The 15781-nt window shown below is 40.7% G+C and overlaps 1 long non-coding RNA gene across 1 annotated transcript in view; it reads left to right on the top strand.

The window, feature by feature from the left end:
* The first annotated feature begins 7321 nt into the window (after positions 1-7321).
* The window catches only part of LOC134525074 (uncharacterized), a 28618-nt gene continuing 20158 nt past the window's right edge, over positions 7322-15781 (top strand). The window contains exons 1-2 of the long non-coding RNA XR_010073682.1: positions 7322-7363; positions 8553-8678. This is a non-coding gene — a long non-coding RNA (uncharacterized LOC134525074). The remainder of the gene's footprint in view (positions 7364-8552; positions 8679-15781) is intronic.

The following is a 15781-nucleotide window of genomic DNA, read 5'->3' as shown; positions in this document are numbered from 1 at the left end:
ACTTCGCTGATGGTCTGGAAATATTGCACATAAACTATTTATTAACTCAGTCATATCTTCAGATTTCAACAGACACTTTTAGTATTTACAGTTTCCCAGAAGGCAGTTACTCATGTAATAATACAGACAGAACAGAATCAGTCCAGTTACAATATACATCTGCTAGGAGGAAGTAGCTCGAGTCACTAGAGAGATCACCCACTACAGGCAAGTGACCTTGATAAGGCCATTTAAGAGCAAAACCAGGCATACCTGCCATCATCCAGGAAGTACCTCCACATGCAGCACACAGAAGGACAACATATTGCTAAGGGAAAAACCCAGCCTGCAGTTAGACACAAAAGATTAGACAGTTGCTATGAAATTGCCCTTCTCTTCCAAAAATCAGAAAGTTTAAGTAGGCATGGCAAGTCAGGTGCTGAGACACTGTTAGGTGACACCCATCATCTTTGGAACACATCAACCTGAAGCAGAATAAGCTCAGTCTTTCCTACTGCATGGCCTGCAATAGAAACAGAAATACAGCCTACACATCTCAGACCAGCAGAGTACATAGTTTCATAGAAAGTTCCATCTGCCCGTTTTACCCCCAAACTTCTCTAAGAAAACTTATCAGCACAGTGACCCCTCTTTTCTCAAAGGCTGCAGCTTGCTGTTCAGACATCAGCAGCACTTGTAAGAAGTATCACTGTCAGAAGATGTCTTTTGCTCACCAGTCTAAATCCACAAAGAGCAGGTCTCAATCTGGTAAAGAAGCTATTACCTTCCAACTGTGTGTTGGATAGAAGACATCATGGGAAAACATATACAACAGCATGAACATTTAAATACTATGGGGCATAATAAGCCACATAAAAATCTGATGTCTGAGATGGGATAACATGCTAATAATTATATTGAACATAACTGACTCCTTTACTACAACTGGGATAGTCTCATAATTGTTAGGGAAACTGTCTCTGGAGAACAATTGCAGACACCTATCAAGATCCTCCTCACACAGGATGTTGGCAGCAATACAAGTCACCACCTACCAATGCAGTTTCTAAATCTGTTTGGGAACTACACATCCTACTGCTGACAATAAAGGAACTGCTAAATAATAAAAAAGCCTAACTGCATTTATTTATTTCTCACTAATTACCCTTGTTTCTATCCAATGCTGATGGCAGTCCATCAGCATTTGTTCATTCAGTACAGCATTCCGCGAAGTCCAGACTTGACAATAGACTCCTCCCTACGCATTATGGCGCTCAGTTTAAATATCGTTTATTGCATAGAGCATGAATGGTTATATGGATGAATTTATCTTACAGCTCTCCAGCTCACTCTTGATTTCCCAACCCACTAAAACTGCATCTGTAATCATTGCAACAGGCCATTAGTTTAGAAAATAATCTGTTTACATAATTCAGCATCCCAAGCCAGCTTCCACATGCATGCAGGACAAGGACACGTTCTGACCAAAACTCCTACTGAGCTCCTTTACATCCACAGCTCAAGCTCTCAGCAAGACAGAACCTCACAGAGTCAGAAACACATTAAAATCATTTTGGGGGTTGAGTAGAGCTTGAACTACCTGTACAGTTATAGCCACAACTAGAGCAGCTCAACTACCAGTGTGGTCACAGTGTTACAACCTAAATCTAATTAAGAGGTACTTCCATGAAGACAATGAGGTAATGCACTGCTAAAAGGTACAGAGTGGGAACTGGACAGCCCCCACCCCCGGCCCAAGGCACCACCCCCCGTCCCCCCATCTTTATAATAATCACTTTAAATGCCTTTTTACACTCCTTTTTTCCATAACTTCAGTTCACTCTGACCTTCCACGCCCGAAAGCCATTTTGTAATTCACACACCACCAGTATCTTCATTCTTATTCCTGGCAAGACCATGTCCCTCACTATCATGTAAATGAGCCTCCCTGGAGCTGTTAACCATTATTATACATCATGGTAGTTGCATTACTCTCTCAGCACTACAAATGCAGTCCAGGACTCAATTGCTATTCACAGATGAGCGAAGTATATAGTGCATTTATTTAAACTATGGCTGCTTAAGGTATAGAGCCTCCATCATTTGTGCGTACACTTATGAAGTACCTTGAAAGAAAAAGTGTAGGTCTACACCAGTAATGATGTCCTTCAAAAGCCAATTTAAGTTTGTCAATAAATGCCACTTTTATTCAACATTCATCTCAATTAAGTAGTTTTTCATAGCAGCTCTTCTGCAATATGAACACACTGTTCTTTACCATTGCTTAAAGGACTTCTATTAAAATTTAGTTTCCATAATCAAGTACCTAAATTCTGACTCCTAAGACATCTGAAAGGTCGAGAAAAAAAATTAAGGTCTCCCTCTGAAGTCTTCTGTTTGGAGCCTTCTGTAGTCACCCTCTCTGCTGGCTTCCCTTCCCAGCAAGAATTCTCCAGTTCTAAGTGCACTGAGTGTCAAATGCTTTCAGTGTGACAGCTGTACACCTATGATCTAACATCTGCATCCTACTCTTTAAAAACTTTGTTTAGCCTACACCTGAATGTATTCTCATAGTAACATCCTTACACTGATAAAAACATCAAGAAACCACTCTGATTCAAAACAGTAAAAAGGGAGAAGTGGCAAGCCAAAGGTCTCCCTATCCCTCCAAATCTGCTATCTGGATGAGAACAAAATTCGACTTGAACTTGATGGTCCTGTATTGTCACAGCCAGTATTTCTCATGTTGTACTTGATGCCTACAGCCATCTGAGTCTAAACCTTGGGATTGTTGTCCATCTTCCATGATAGTATGATAGTCATCATTAAAGCTACTAACATGCAGGAAAAAAATTGTTATGAACTACAAAGAGTTCAACATTCCTAGCACTTAGGCTTGCAGCCCATCACAAGCTTTCTCAGCACACTGAGAGGTTCTTGTCTGGGCAAGCATAAAGAAGGAGGAGTCCATATTAAGACAAGGTTGCAACTGCTCTCCAGCATATGCTTTGCCCAGTAATTGCCCTATTAAATGATCACAAGATAAACATCAAATCATTTGTACAACACCTCACCAGGTCACCAAAAATTTAGTACTAGACACAATTTTGTGGTCAGTCGCCTACTAATCATGCTTTTAAAAACCCTGAACTAGCAGCAAGTTTTAGCATTTAGTCACCATTCTACAGCCTGTTCTACCCCAAGAGCAAGGGGTAATGGTTATGTCCCAGAAAAGGCCCCAACTCTCCAGCCACCAATGCAGCAAGCACCTAAACCATCTGTGACAAAATCTAAATTCCCTCACTACAGCAAGGCAGTCCAAAAGAAAAGGCCATTCTATCAGCCATTTCAGACTGTTCTCTGCATCTCTGTAAAAACCTTTACATATTTGTTGCAGTTTCAGTCACACAGGGAGCAGAAAGTTACATGCAGAAAGCCTCTCAACTCCTCTACAGGACCAAGACTTCATTAAAAAGCTCCATTAAAAGCTCTGCAAAAATCACTAATCTGTATTCAAACTGTGAACTGAGACACAAGGGCATAAGCTTATCACGCACAGGAATGCATTGTTAGGCCAAGCATTTGGGAATTTCCTAATTTATAACTTCTAAAAACTATGCATAGAGTCTGGTGAGTAAGATGCAAGAGCCTCACTATTTTTGACTGGATTTACATGGAACACTCAGCATCTACAATAACAAAACCAGAATTAAGAAGGAAAAGCAACTCCACCAAACTCAGGCTCCCAAGTTTTAAGAAAAGGAGCTCTGTCACATTGCCCACCCACTGGAGCAGACCGAGGCCAGAGCAGCTGTCTGAAAGCAGAGCTGCATAGATGGCAAGCTGGTTTTGAGTAAATAGAAAAGGGCAACTATGTAAACAAATCTGCAATGTACAAAACCTTTCATTTGTGGATTGTCAGAAGTCATGTTACATTCTTAGTCACCACCCCAACATAATCCCTTTCTGACAGAAAGCTAGGTAATTTCATTTTATTTCTGGGGATCAGAACAGTCAGTACACATGTTTACATCTAGTTTCATTTGCCCCTCAACAGCACAGCCTCTAAGCAATAGCTGTCCCACCTGTGACCCCTACTGCAACTTGATCCGTGTGTTCCTTGACTAGATACAGTTAGACTATTAACTGCAACAGTATCTGAGCTCTTCAACTACCACCTCCTTGAAAAGCTAATACCCTTCCTTATATCTCTGTGCAAAGAGTCATTGATTAGGCAAGAACACTTCTCACTGAGCTCCAGCTGCCAGTGCTATTAGGAGTAAATAATTTCAGTTGATGTGTTCCATCAGCTACAGGACTTGCCTTTGTGCTTCCTTCATCTCCAACTCTCTACATGCAAGCAACAAGATAAAACTTCTGAGGAGACTGAAAGGTTTCTTGTATATATTTACATACCTTACAGCACATCCTTTGCATTCAGCTGGTTAATATGAATTCACTGCTCATGAAAGCAAAACCACCTGCAATAGAGCACCTCATGACCCATTTTTCACCTGTGCAGACACCCATCCCTGGCATTTATCATACCTCATTCAATAGCAAGTCTCAAATGAAGTGACAGAAGCCGTCTCTTTCACAGCCCCTCCTCTCACAGCTCCAAAAGCAGCATCTCAGGGTAAATGAAAAGCTGATCAAGAGGCTGTAAGATGTAATTTTTGACAGTCAAAGAAACCTCACTCCCTGCAGCAACAGCTGCAAAAAAAGAGGGCACAAATCAGCATATAACTCATTTATTTGGTAGAAAGTGATCTCTGCATTACACAAGAGCTTTATCTATTCAAGCCTATTATTCTAGTGCACTTTTCCCTTCCTTACAGCTGGAAGTGCACCTTCCAATTCAAGGACTTCCTGTCCAATAAAAGTATGTAGTATTGTGCAAATTTATGTAGTCTAATTATGCACAACAAGCAACTCTTCTTTAATATAAAACTTGATTTTCCTTGCTGGATAAAACTGGTACTAGCTTTTTATCCTACAGGGTGTATTGATTTTGCAGCTTGATGTATGGCTTGACTAGCATATATTAATCAAATGCAAGGTCCATTTTTAGGATGTCAGTTGCCTCTTCACCAACACAGTAATTGCTTACACCACATAATGCTGTCAGTCTGAACACAGGCTAGTTGCTTAGCACAAATGCCCAAGGCTTATGGAAGTATTACATTTCTACATAGGTATACATTATTAGTTTTAACGCATGTTTAGAACAGAAGAGACTTTCAACTTTTACCAAAAAAGCCTCAATTACAGCCTACATAGAGAACAGGTAGAGTTACTGTCATGACAAAACCTTTGATCTCAGTTCCAGGCCTATCAGTCTAATTACATTTGAAGATGACACAGGAAAAATCCACTTCATAAGCTATTTCACAAAGGGACTCCGTCATCTTGTAGCTTGAAGAACCAAAATAAGTTTTCTTGCAAACTTCACTCCTCAACACAAGTAGAGCTTAAGCAAGACCTTAACAGGTGTGTTAAATTCACAGAATTAGAAGAATAAAGCCTTGAATAGCTGCTGTCCCTATTAATACTTGGAACACACTTTTTCATTACCAAACTGGTATTTGCCAATTTCAGTATCCTACCTTATGTCTCAGATAAGGTTTGTAACACTCAGATCTTTGAACAGTCCTCTCACACCTGCACTCAAACCAATTATCTTCTAACAAGGTAGTAAATCACTTAACTTCCTTAAGCTAAGAAGATTTCATTTTACTGAACTTTCACTTTTCTCACCCCTCTTTCCTGGGTTTTGATATTAAATTCTATCTCTAACAGCTCTAAAAATGAAGGAATACAAAAGTTTTCCATTATTCTGCTTCTAGGTTATGCTCTTTCTGCATTTATGTGAAGTTAAGATTTCCTTCCCTCAGTTGCACTGAAATAGAGAAAAATCACCTACAAGAAGCATATGCTGACTTTTAACTAACACAGCTAAAATACCAACGGATTACTTGCTTTCTTTCCTGGACCATAAGACCCTTATGTCTTTCACTCTTCTGCCTAATTTAGCATTATTAATTCTCAATCTCATCAACCTGCCTTAGCAGATAATTGTTAGTAATATTTGCATTTTTCCTTTCTCATGTTAGGTTCAGCTCATCTTGAGGCACATCTATTTTTCCCTCCATCAGAACTGCTCCACCTACTAAATCTACTGCCATATAAGAGGGCTATCTCCCACTGAACAAGAGCCCTCCATTACCTTTATACAGTAACAAAGTAAGCATGCACTACCAGTTTCATGCACCCACACATAAGCTATTTGCTTATCCACCTCCTCGTTCAGCTGATTAACCTGGAATCCTGAGTAGTCTTCAAATAACCAAGACTTCCCTTTTTCACAAAGGGGAAGGAACTCGTTATTTCAGACCTGAAAAAATATACCAGACACATTAAATAGATTAGCAAGGCAAAATAAGGAAGACACAAACATTCATACCATACACATAACAATTAGCACTTAACTGAAAAAAAATATTTTCTTAATTTGGTAAGTGTTTTTAAGACACTCCCCCTTTACTGGCCCTTTAAGACACTCCCCCTTTACTGGCCCTTTAAGACACTCCCCCTTTACTGGCCCTTTAAGACACTCCCCCTTTACTGGCCCTTTAAGACACTCCCCCTTTACTGGCCCTTTAAGACACTCCCCCTTTACTGGCCCTTTAAGACACTCCCCCTTTACTGGCCCTTTAAGACACTCCCCCTTTACTGGCCCTTTAAGACACTCCCCCTTTACTGTCCCTTTAAGACACTCCCCCTTTACTGTCCCTTTAAGACACTCCCCCTTTACTGTCCCTTTAAGACACTCCCCCTTTACTGTCCCTTTAAGACACTCCCCCTTTACTGTCCCTTACAGAAAAAGCCAGCCCAGGTGGACCAATTTGAAGCACAGCCCACAACACCAGCCCAGGTGCTCCAAATTACCTCTGCATAACCTTTTACCTCCTCACTTGCACTACCCACACACCCCCCAAACAAAAAGAGCAATTCTTAAGTATGAAAATAGGAGTCAAGTAAAAAACAAACAATAAAAAAAAAGCTTTAAAACTGAAAAAGGAAAATTTCGTAACTACTATTTCCATAAAGCGCCCCCTTCAAAGCTCTCTCCTCACCGCGGCTAATGTACCCTCGACTACCGCCCCCACCCCCCACCAAACCGAGGCTCCGCACTGAAGGGAACACCTGCACGCGCGGCCATTTTAAAGCGCCCCGGGCGCATGCGCAGTGGCGCCGGACCGCCCACCTTCCAGAAGGTTCCGGGGAGCCGGAAGTGACCCCTCCCTCCTCGGCCCCGCGCGGGTATAAATACCGCAGTTGAGGGGGCGCCGCATAAGATGGCGGATGCAGTAGCGGGCGAGGGGTGAGTGGCGGTGACTGGGGTTGTTTTCGCGCTTAGTAAAACTGTGTTCTCCTGTTTCTGGGTTGTTTTCGACGACCGCGAGAAATACTGGTCAGCAACATAACTTGTATTATCTTAGTAAAGTGACGTGCTATTTTCTGACAAAGCTTAATGCTATTGTAGCTGTGTTTCTGGACTGGGTGTATGTTATATACAAATAGCACTCTTTAGTTCCTTATGCTTATGGCTTTTTTTGAGGCTGTGTAAAATTTTTTCCTTAGTTGACTTTTGCTTAGTAGTTTTAATTATGTATTGGGCTTGTGCATTTGTACTGAATATTTTTAGAGGTCTGAAAACGTATACTTTCTTAGTGTCTTTAGCTAAATGAAGCCTCTGCTTGGAGATCTCAGGTTTTCTTTAACAATTAAATACAAAATAGATTAAGTGTAAGCTAAAGGACACACCTGTGTGCAATTTAAAAGATAGTTGCAGGTGAGGAGTATTGGGATTACGAGTCAAAATACATGCTTGATGCTATTAAAAATGTCTGTGAAGCTCTAGTTTCTTCAATGCTAAGGTCTGGCATCTTTTCAGATAAATATACTTAAAAAAACAAAACCTGAAGAGCAGAATTTCTCCAATAATTTTAAAGACACATCTGTGTGTGCCATTAGTAAACAGTCTATATAGCTATGCCTGTAACCTGTAGCAGGAGTTCAATTATGTATTTAGAGGTGTTTCAGTCAAGTCACTGCAGTATTTTAGCAGTGCTCTGTAACAAACTGGATGCTTTTTGCTGTGTGTAATCAGTTGTAAACCATGTAGGGACTGATTTTGTCTCTTTAGCTAAGCCCTTCATGAACCAAGCCTGGAGGTTGAAGAGATGTCATGTTGAAGGCTTGAAGACAGCAGCTAAGTGGAAAAGAAATCTGTCTATACTTCTATCAACAAAAATACAGCCTTCTTCCATATTTCTGATGTTTAAAAGAATGCAACTTAACTGTTGGGTTTGCCTTTGTTTTTAAAAGCATAGCTGATGGTTTCATTGCACTAAACCAAAACGTTAGTGGTGAAATTTTGGCAAACTTACTTTTGATTTAAAAGTGGTAACTTAGCTTATGTTGTTAACTTGAAGTTTTTTGTTTCTGTGGAACTATAGCCAAACCTAGCAACAACTTTGATATCTTCTATGTTTTCACCTGTACTACAGTGCTTTATTTCTGTTCGGTGAATCAAGGATTTTAAGAAGGTGGAATGAACTGCCCTCATCATCCTCTGACAGCACTGACAAGAACTGCCACTTACTCAGCCTCCTTCCTAAAGCTGTTGCTTCCAGGTATGTTGAATTCAAAGCTCTGTGTATCTTATGGCACATATTCACCACATTTAGGCTTTTTGGAGGTCCTCGGGCTCCCAAGTTTTTGATGTTCATTAAGTGAAGCAATGCTCCCAGATGTGCACTGAGTTGCTCTGAGTGTCTGGTCCATCACATTCATAAGGTATACCAGGACTCACTAGAAAAGATGCTACTGGAAAGTGAAGGTATTACTGTTGTCATAAAGTTGATGTTAGTACATTGTGTGTCCTAGCAGAATGCCCTGTGTTAGTGTAAAGTGACTTTGTGATTTTTACCACCCTTAAAAGACTTCAGTTTTACAGCTGCTCTGTCCTTGCTTATAAAGTATATTGATCCAGTAACATCACATCTTGAGATATGACTTGTCTCTTTAGCTGGCAACTGGAAGTAGACTAGCGTGAGTATGGGCAGAAGTAGGAATTGCTGTTTGGCCTGGCAAGTGGCTGATGAAAGTGTTTATGTGGGTGTGTCATGATGACAGAATACCATTTACTTCAATCAGGGCTGCTTGCCTGTATATGTTTAAACTTGTGTTTGCTAAGCATGTTTTACCTGGAAGAATTCCTGATTTTTTTTGTTATGAGTATGCATCTGCTACTGAAGAGTGGTGATTTTTGGAAAGGAGAAGAGTTATTACTTAAAACATCTTGAAAATGAAAGAATGTTAGGAAAGGGAGACTTGATTTGAGAAATTTTAACTGAGAAATACTAGGAAGATATTTGAAGTCTTAACAGAATATTGTTGAGCTTTGTTTCATGCTGTACTTCCACAATGAGGGCTTGCTTCATTGGGTGCAGACTTCTAATACCACTTGCCATATAATTCCTGGCTTTCTTCTGCCCCTCAGGACAGTTCCAGTTTCTATTTGATGGGATAGTATGTGCAGTAGTGAGAAGTTAACAGTTGTTTCCAGCAGAATCATTTTGATACCTGTTGTGTCTGTTGTCCATCTTGCTATAGAAGTCTTTTTGTGGTTGGAAAACACAGATTGCAAATCTGAGCCTCTTCTAAAGCATTGACTGAGACTTTTAAGATGTTTTCAGTGTATCTGCACATCACTTGTCAGGCATTAGTGGTGTCTTGATTCAGTGTGTGGTGAAACCTTCAAACTTGTAGTTCATCTGTGTCCTTTAGTTGCCAGTAAAACACGGCCCAGAGCATGAAGCATGTCACACAGTGGCAAGTTTTGAGAAGTGCTGGTAATCTCAAGGTGTCTTCTAACCTCCCTGAGAAGAGCAGGGTGGGACCTGATTTGAGGTCTGCTTCTCTGTCCAAGTATTCATTTCAAAGGTAAAGATAATTGTCTGAATATCACCAGGTTCAGCAGTTTAGCTGCTCTCCCATGAGACCATTATTGGAAGGGAGGACACAACTGGGCCCTTAACAGTGTTCATTTGAGGGCACCTTCCTTGTATTTTTAGAAAGCAGTTGGGGGTGGTGGTGGGGAAAAGACATCTTTGTCATCCTGGATATTTCTGCTGCCTGGTGTAAGCTATACCCCAGGATAGCTGTGTTCTGCTCCTGCTGGCTGCTAGCAGAAGTGTAGCAGGCCATAACTAGACCATCCCTTCATGCCTAATAGCTGAATGCTGATGGGGCCCTACCTGAGCTGGTGCTGGAAGAAGAAACAATAAAGATGTTTTGCAGCACCTCTAGGCTTATTTGAGATATTCATGTTTTCATGTGCTTTAATATTGCTAAAAGGACATGAAGCTCTAGCTGAGTCTTGGTCTCTTAGTTTTGTGTCTGAGAGCACTGGGTTGAATTAGGTACTTCTGCCTTTAAAAAAAAAAAGGAGTTGTCCTAGCTAGAGCTGTCAACAGTGCTGAAGTCAAGACAGGTCAAAAGCTAACAGGATTGCACAGTGTACTTCTGCAAGAATAGCATTAGTGGCTGCTTGCCAGCTGTGACACCCTGCCAGACAACTTGCATTACTGGTCCTGGTACATGCTATGACACATGCTAATGCCTGTAATGTTGCCTGCAAAGGGCAGCAAACTGTAGTCTCCTTGGGAAAAGGAGATGGGAATGTGGAAGGTCTGCCAGACAGAAGGCACTGCTGACAACTCTGAATTGACTGTGGAGATATATAAAACAAGCCAGGTAATGTTGGGCAGAAATCACTGGTCTTTGTTTTAGTTTGTGTTGCTATGTACATAGAGGGACCATGTAGGTTAAAATGGTCCTGTCTCTACATCAGCTTTGTATTGCTGTGGACTTAGAGGCAAATTTTAAGATGGAGCAGAAATGGTGATACTAGATGCCTTATAGATGAAAAAGCTCAACTATTGGATCTCAGAACCTCTTCAGCAGGGAGGCTGCCAGCCTCCTCTGCCTTTCTTCTGAGGAGTTACAGTGTATTGTTAAGTTGGCTGGGAGACCTAGTGCTGCTGTGGCTGCCAATCCCTGAAATAAATTTGTGGTGTCAGGCTGGTATGGTCCTTCTGCCTGTGTTAGTTGGGGTGGGGGGCTTAAAAAGAAATAACTCTTTCAGTTGATGAGTGCCTGAATAAGCCAACTGCTTTACAAGTGAACAGCAGTCATCAACATTGCCTTTGTACTGTATTTCGTTAATTGGATTGTATAAAAATCCTATAATTTGCAAGGTCTCTTCCTACTAGGGTTCTTTGTTTTTCAGCTTTTGTGTTCTTTTCTGAAACTGTAATATGCTGTGGTAATTTAGATCCCTTCTTTTGACCTGACCTCATGATAGCTAAATTCTTACAAGGATTTACATGAGATGAAATGGATGGAAAGTATATTCTGATACATTAATGTGGCCTTTTCTTAATTCTTACTCCTTTTGAATTTGAAAGAACTAATTGATGAAGTACTTAGTGGGCAGTGGTCTTTCAGAAAATAGCTAGCATTGCCTACTACATGCTGAAATGCATTGCCTCAATGTTGCAAGAACAAAAATGCCAGTCTCCTTGTTAGCTAGGTCAAGTGATCACGAGTAGTTTCTAGACATAAATGGAGAACTGCAGATGTGACACCTTCATTATTATTCACACAAACCTGTCTTTCCTTCTGCTCAACATTTAATGGTCCAGTAGGCAGGACAGTAGCATCCTTGAAAGAAGGCAGTGTCATCCCAGCCCTCCATTCTTCATGCTCTGTTGAAGTGTTTCTGTTAATAGACAGGACAAGGGCTCCTGTCCCAGTCTCTTGCTCTCTCATTAGCATGCTTTTAGTTTTTTCAGCAGAGCTGACTGATGTGCTCATTGGACCTTGAAGGAGTTGTTCTGTGTCAGATGCAAGATGTGAGTATAAACATGAGATATGCCTTAAACTAATAAAAGAATTCTCGCAGGGATGATGGTGAAAAACAGCTGAAGATATGTTGGTGTCCCTGCCTTGTGTACTGGAGAGATAACCCTTCTCATGATGTTTTTGCTAGGATGAAGGACTTATTGGTGCTTCTCAGGCAGAGTGAATGATCCCCTCTTCAGTTGTTTGTTTTAGTGGCAATGGAGAGGCCTGCTGTTTGAGATCAGAACAGCAGAAATGACAAAGCACTGTTGTGGAGGTAGAAAGACTAAAGATCATCTGTAGCAATTCCTGTTGTTTATCTTTTTATGTGGAGAGAGGGGAAATGTTCAATATTGGCAGTGGTGCAGAAGCATGAAAAGGAATTGCTGTGAACACTTTATTGTGGTGATCTTAATCCAAGGATCATAGAACATTATCCAAAGGTGAATTAGTAATATGTCTGTTTATAGCTAGCTGAGGAGCCAAATATGATGCTATGACCCTGTGTCTGTACGGAAAAGGACTGGTAATATTGCTAGTTTTGAAGCGAGTGTAAGGACTAGCCTGCTATTTAAGAATAATTTGGTGACATAGTGCTTTCTCTGTGTCTGCTATTGGTCAAAGCACTTAAGTTTTAAAAACAAAATCAAGTTGTAGATGAGGGCAGGCAGGAGGTCTCTTCATTATAAGGCTTTGTTTAGGAGCTGCAAGTCTGGTGAAATTGTAGATCCCTTGTTTTCACTCAAATGATGGGCATGTACTCTCACACTGATCTATGTACCAATTAATGCATTTGTTTGCAGTGAATGGCTAAAACAGATGGGTGGCTGAGATGAAAACAGTAACTGCATCAGAGTGAGCTTTTATTTAGACTATATGAAAAAAAAAATATGGGGCAAACTAGTCATTTGCTATGTGGACAAGCCTTTTAGTTCTGCTGGTACATGAAAGTATGTTTCTGCTCCATAGCTGCCAAATGGGTGATGTGTGCCTAACTTGCTAGGGGTATATAATATGGATATATCTAGGCTTTGAATTATACTTGATTCTACAAGCAGCCTCCTTGAAACCCTTGTGATAAGCCACAAGATGAAAGCTCTGCTCTCTGGGAATTTTGCTTCCTTGAGAAGATTTTGTGATGAGGGAAGTGTGTGAGTCCTAGGATGAGAAGACAAAATATACCAAGCTGGTCTATTTTTAACATGGCCTTGTATGTCTTATAATACCTTTTAGAAAGATAGAGCCAGTTGAAATCTTTCTATTGGGCAAAAAGAATCTCATAGTTTCATAAACTTATTTGCTGATCTAGTTGGAAATGATCAGAACATCCAATACAGTGGAAAAATGACCCCATGAGTTTCAAAAGAGCTCAAAGATCGTGCTGAAAAGGACCTTTCCCCTTTTACTGGTTCTTGGACAATTTCCTCCCTTTGGTTAAGATGTGTGTGTCTCCTTAATCATTGCATGTTGCCAGCATGAATATGGGCTAAAGGCTAGCACTAGCTTAGTGTTTAAGAATGGCAGAAATTAAGGAATACTGCAGGAGTGGATGGTGAACGAAGTGCTTCATACACTCTTAAAATTTGTGTTTTGAACTATCCAAATGATCATGATAATGCATTATTCAGTTGGAAAGAAGTGCTTTGCAAAAAAAGCACATTAAATAGATTTTCTCTGTAAGTGCATCTGTTGTTCCTTGCAAATGATTAGCTGTGACAGTCATAAACATTTTTTTGTGGGGTTAAGATTTGCTATAATTAAGAACTGTATGAGATAAAAAAACCTAACTGTACTTGATGGAGGGTTAGGGCTTTCAGTTGTGCTGTGTTTACTAGGTCAAAAATGTGGTTGACAACATGAAGTAGTGCTGTTTTCTAGCAGTGGAGCCTGCAAACCTGTGTGTGCGTGCTAGGGAGCCCATCACTACATGGGCAGGACTGACAGTGGCACCAGCAGGGGAGAACTTAGAACCTGATTAAAATGAGAGGGGGAGACAGTATTTTTAGCACTGGCTTGATATTTCTTGTTGCCCTTTTGGAAAGGAAAGATTGGCAAGAACATAAAGAATTGTTTTAGTGCTGAATTAAAACATCTGTGGAAACCTCAGAGAAATGAATTTTCTTTACTTCCCTGTCCCTGAAAAGCAAAAAGGAATGTATCTATCCCCAGATATACAGGGGAGAGAGATCACTTGTGGGGTTAAAAGAAGTTGCAAAGGCTTTCAGTTGGATTTTGTTTTGAAAGCTGATTAGTTTCTTTTGAAGTACATAAAACTTTGGATTGCAGTAACTACTGTTTACCTGGAGGGGGAGCATATTAGGACTGTAGGCTTATAGAAAGAAATGTTGCTTTGTGACTGGGTTTTGAGACTTCGGTCACTTTTGATCTGTGTACTACTGCACGGAGGTATGGATGAAACTGCACTTGAAGCAAGACAGCAATACCACTTTTCTGCCTCCATGTCTTTTGGGCTCTTCACATTTTCTGTTACGATGTAGAAAAATGGACTAGGAAGAAATTTTCCAGAATCATGATGTGAGGTGTAAAGGTTCTCTGTTCCTGCTTAGTGAACTGTTGCCTGAATTTTTGGGCAGCTTGCTCCTTTTTAATCTTGTCTTTGTTAGATTTAGCTAGAAAGTATTGCTGTGAGGAAAGTATGTTTTTATGGTAAGCTATTTTCAGAACTACAGAGGTAGAACCTGCCAGCCCAAATGACTATTAGACTAACTATGTGCCTGGTGAGTTTCTGTAGAGAAAAAGGGGAGAAAAGGAGCTTTGAAGGCTGCAAAAATAAAGCCCTGTTTTTAACATGCTAGTTGTAGGAAAATAAATGTAGGCGGTGATGGTAATAGCATGAAGAAGTAAGTGTTACAGGGATGTGGGGAAAGAGGAGTAGCTGGCAAGAACTGCAGAGAGGCTAGGTGAATGGAGTGGAATTGGTGGTACAAGGAAGACTGCTGTGAAGGTTTAGGGTTTTCAGGAGTGGAAGCTGTTCAAGGCTTTATGTAGGGGAAAATCCAGACTGCATGAGGTAGCCTGAAGGGGCCAGGACTTCTGCCTTCTTGGGTCCTAACTGACCTTTGAGCAAAAGGTTTCTGAGCATGTGTGACAGACCTGAAGTGATACCTCTGTTCTACATGCTGGGTTTCCTTTGCAGACCATGTGGTTAACAAGTTCATCTATTGGCATCAAGCTGGCTGGGGAACTTATTTGAAGTGGAAAATGCTAAGCAGTGGAACTTGGAAGCTGTGTATGCTTAAAGTGAGCTAGGCATGTATGTGCTTGGTAGGTTCTGTGCTAAGTAATTCTTCTGATTGGTAACTCAATGTAAAAAGCTTCATTCTGTATGGCTGTGGCACTATGTTGTATAGCTATGTAGTGCAGATGACATGTGACTCTTCTGTGCTCAAACTGTCTCCTTAAGACTTCCTGGGTTAGGAAGCAACTCAAAACTTGCAGCTTTTAGCCTGAAAAGGATTCACTCTTGAGTGTCCCAGATAGGCTAACAAGTGGTTTATATAGACTTACGTACAAAATTCTGTAAAATGGAGGTGCTGTAAGGACTTGGAGCTCTCTGTAGGACTGTTTCTTCTTGAGCTGGTAAACTAATAATGGCTTTAAAGGGATTAGCTGCCAACAAGCAAGCAGATAGTAGCAAAAGAGGTTGCTATAGGAGAGGGACTCTGCTGACCCTTAAGCTGCAGCTCTGGTATGTCTTTCACTCTTCTGGTCTCATGGCTCATTGTCCAGCTATTGCACTTAAGAAGTGAAGAAGACAACTCATTTTATTGCTGGGCCTTTTTGTTTGCACTTGGATGTGAAACAGCTG

Source organism: Chroicocephalus ridibundus, chromosome 18 (assembly GCF_963924245.1).
Source record: "Chroicocephalus ridibundus chromosome 18, bChrRid1.1, whole genome shotgun sequence".
NCBI classification, from domain to species: Eukaryota; Metazoa; Chordata; class Aves; order Charadriiformes; family Laridae; genus Chroicocephalus; species Chroicocephalus ridibundus.
This window is presented reverse-complemented; position numbering and strand designations above follow the sequence as displayed.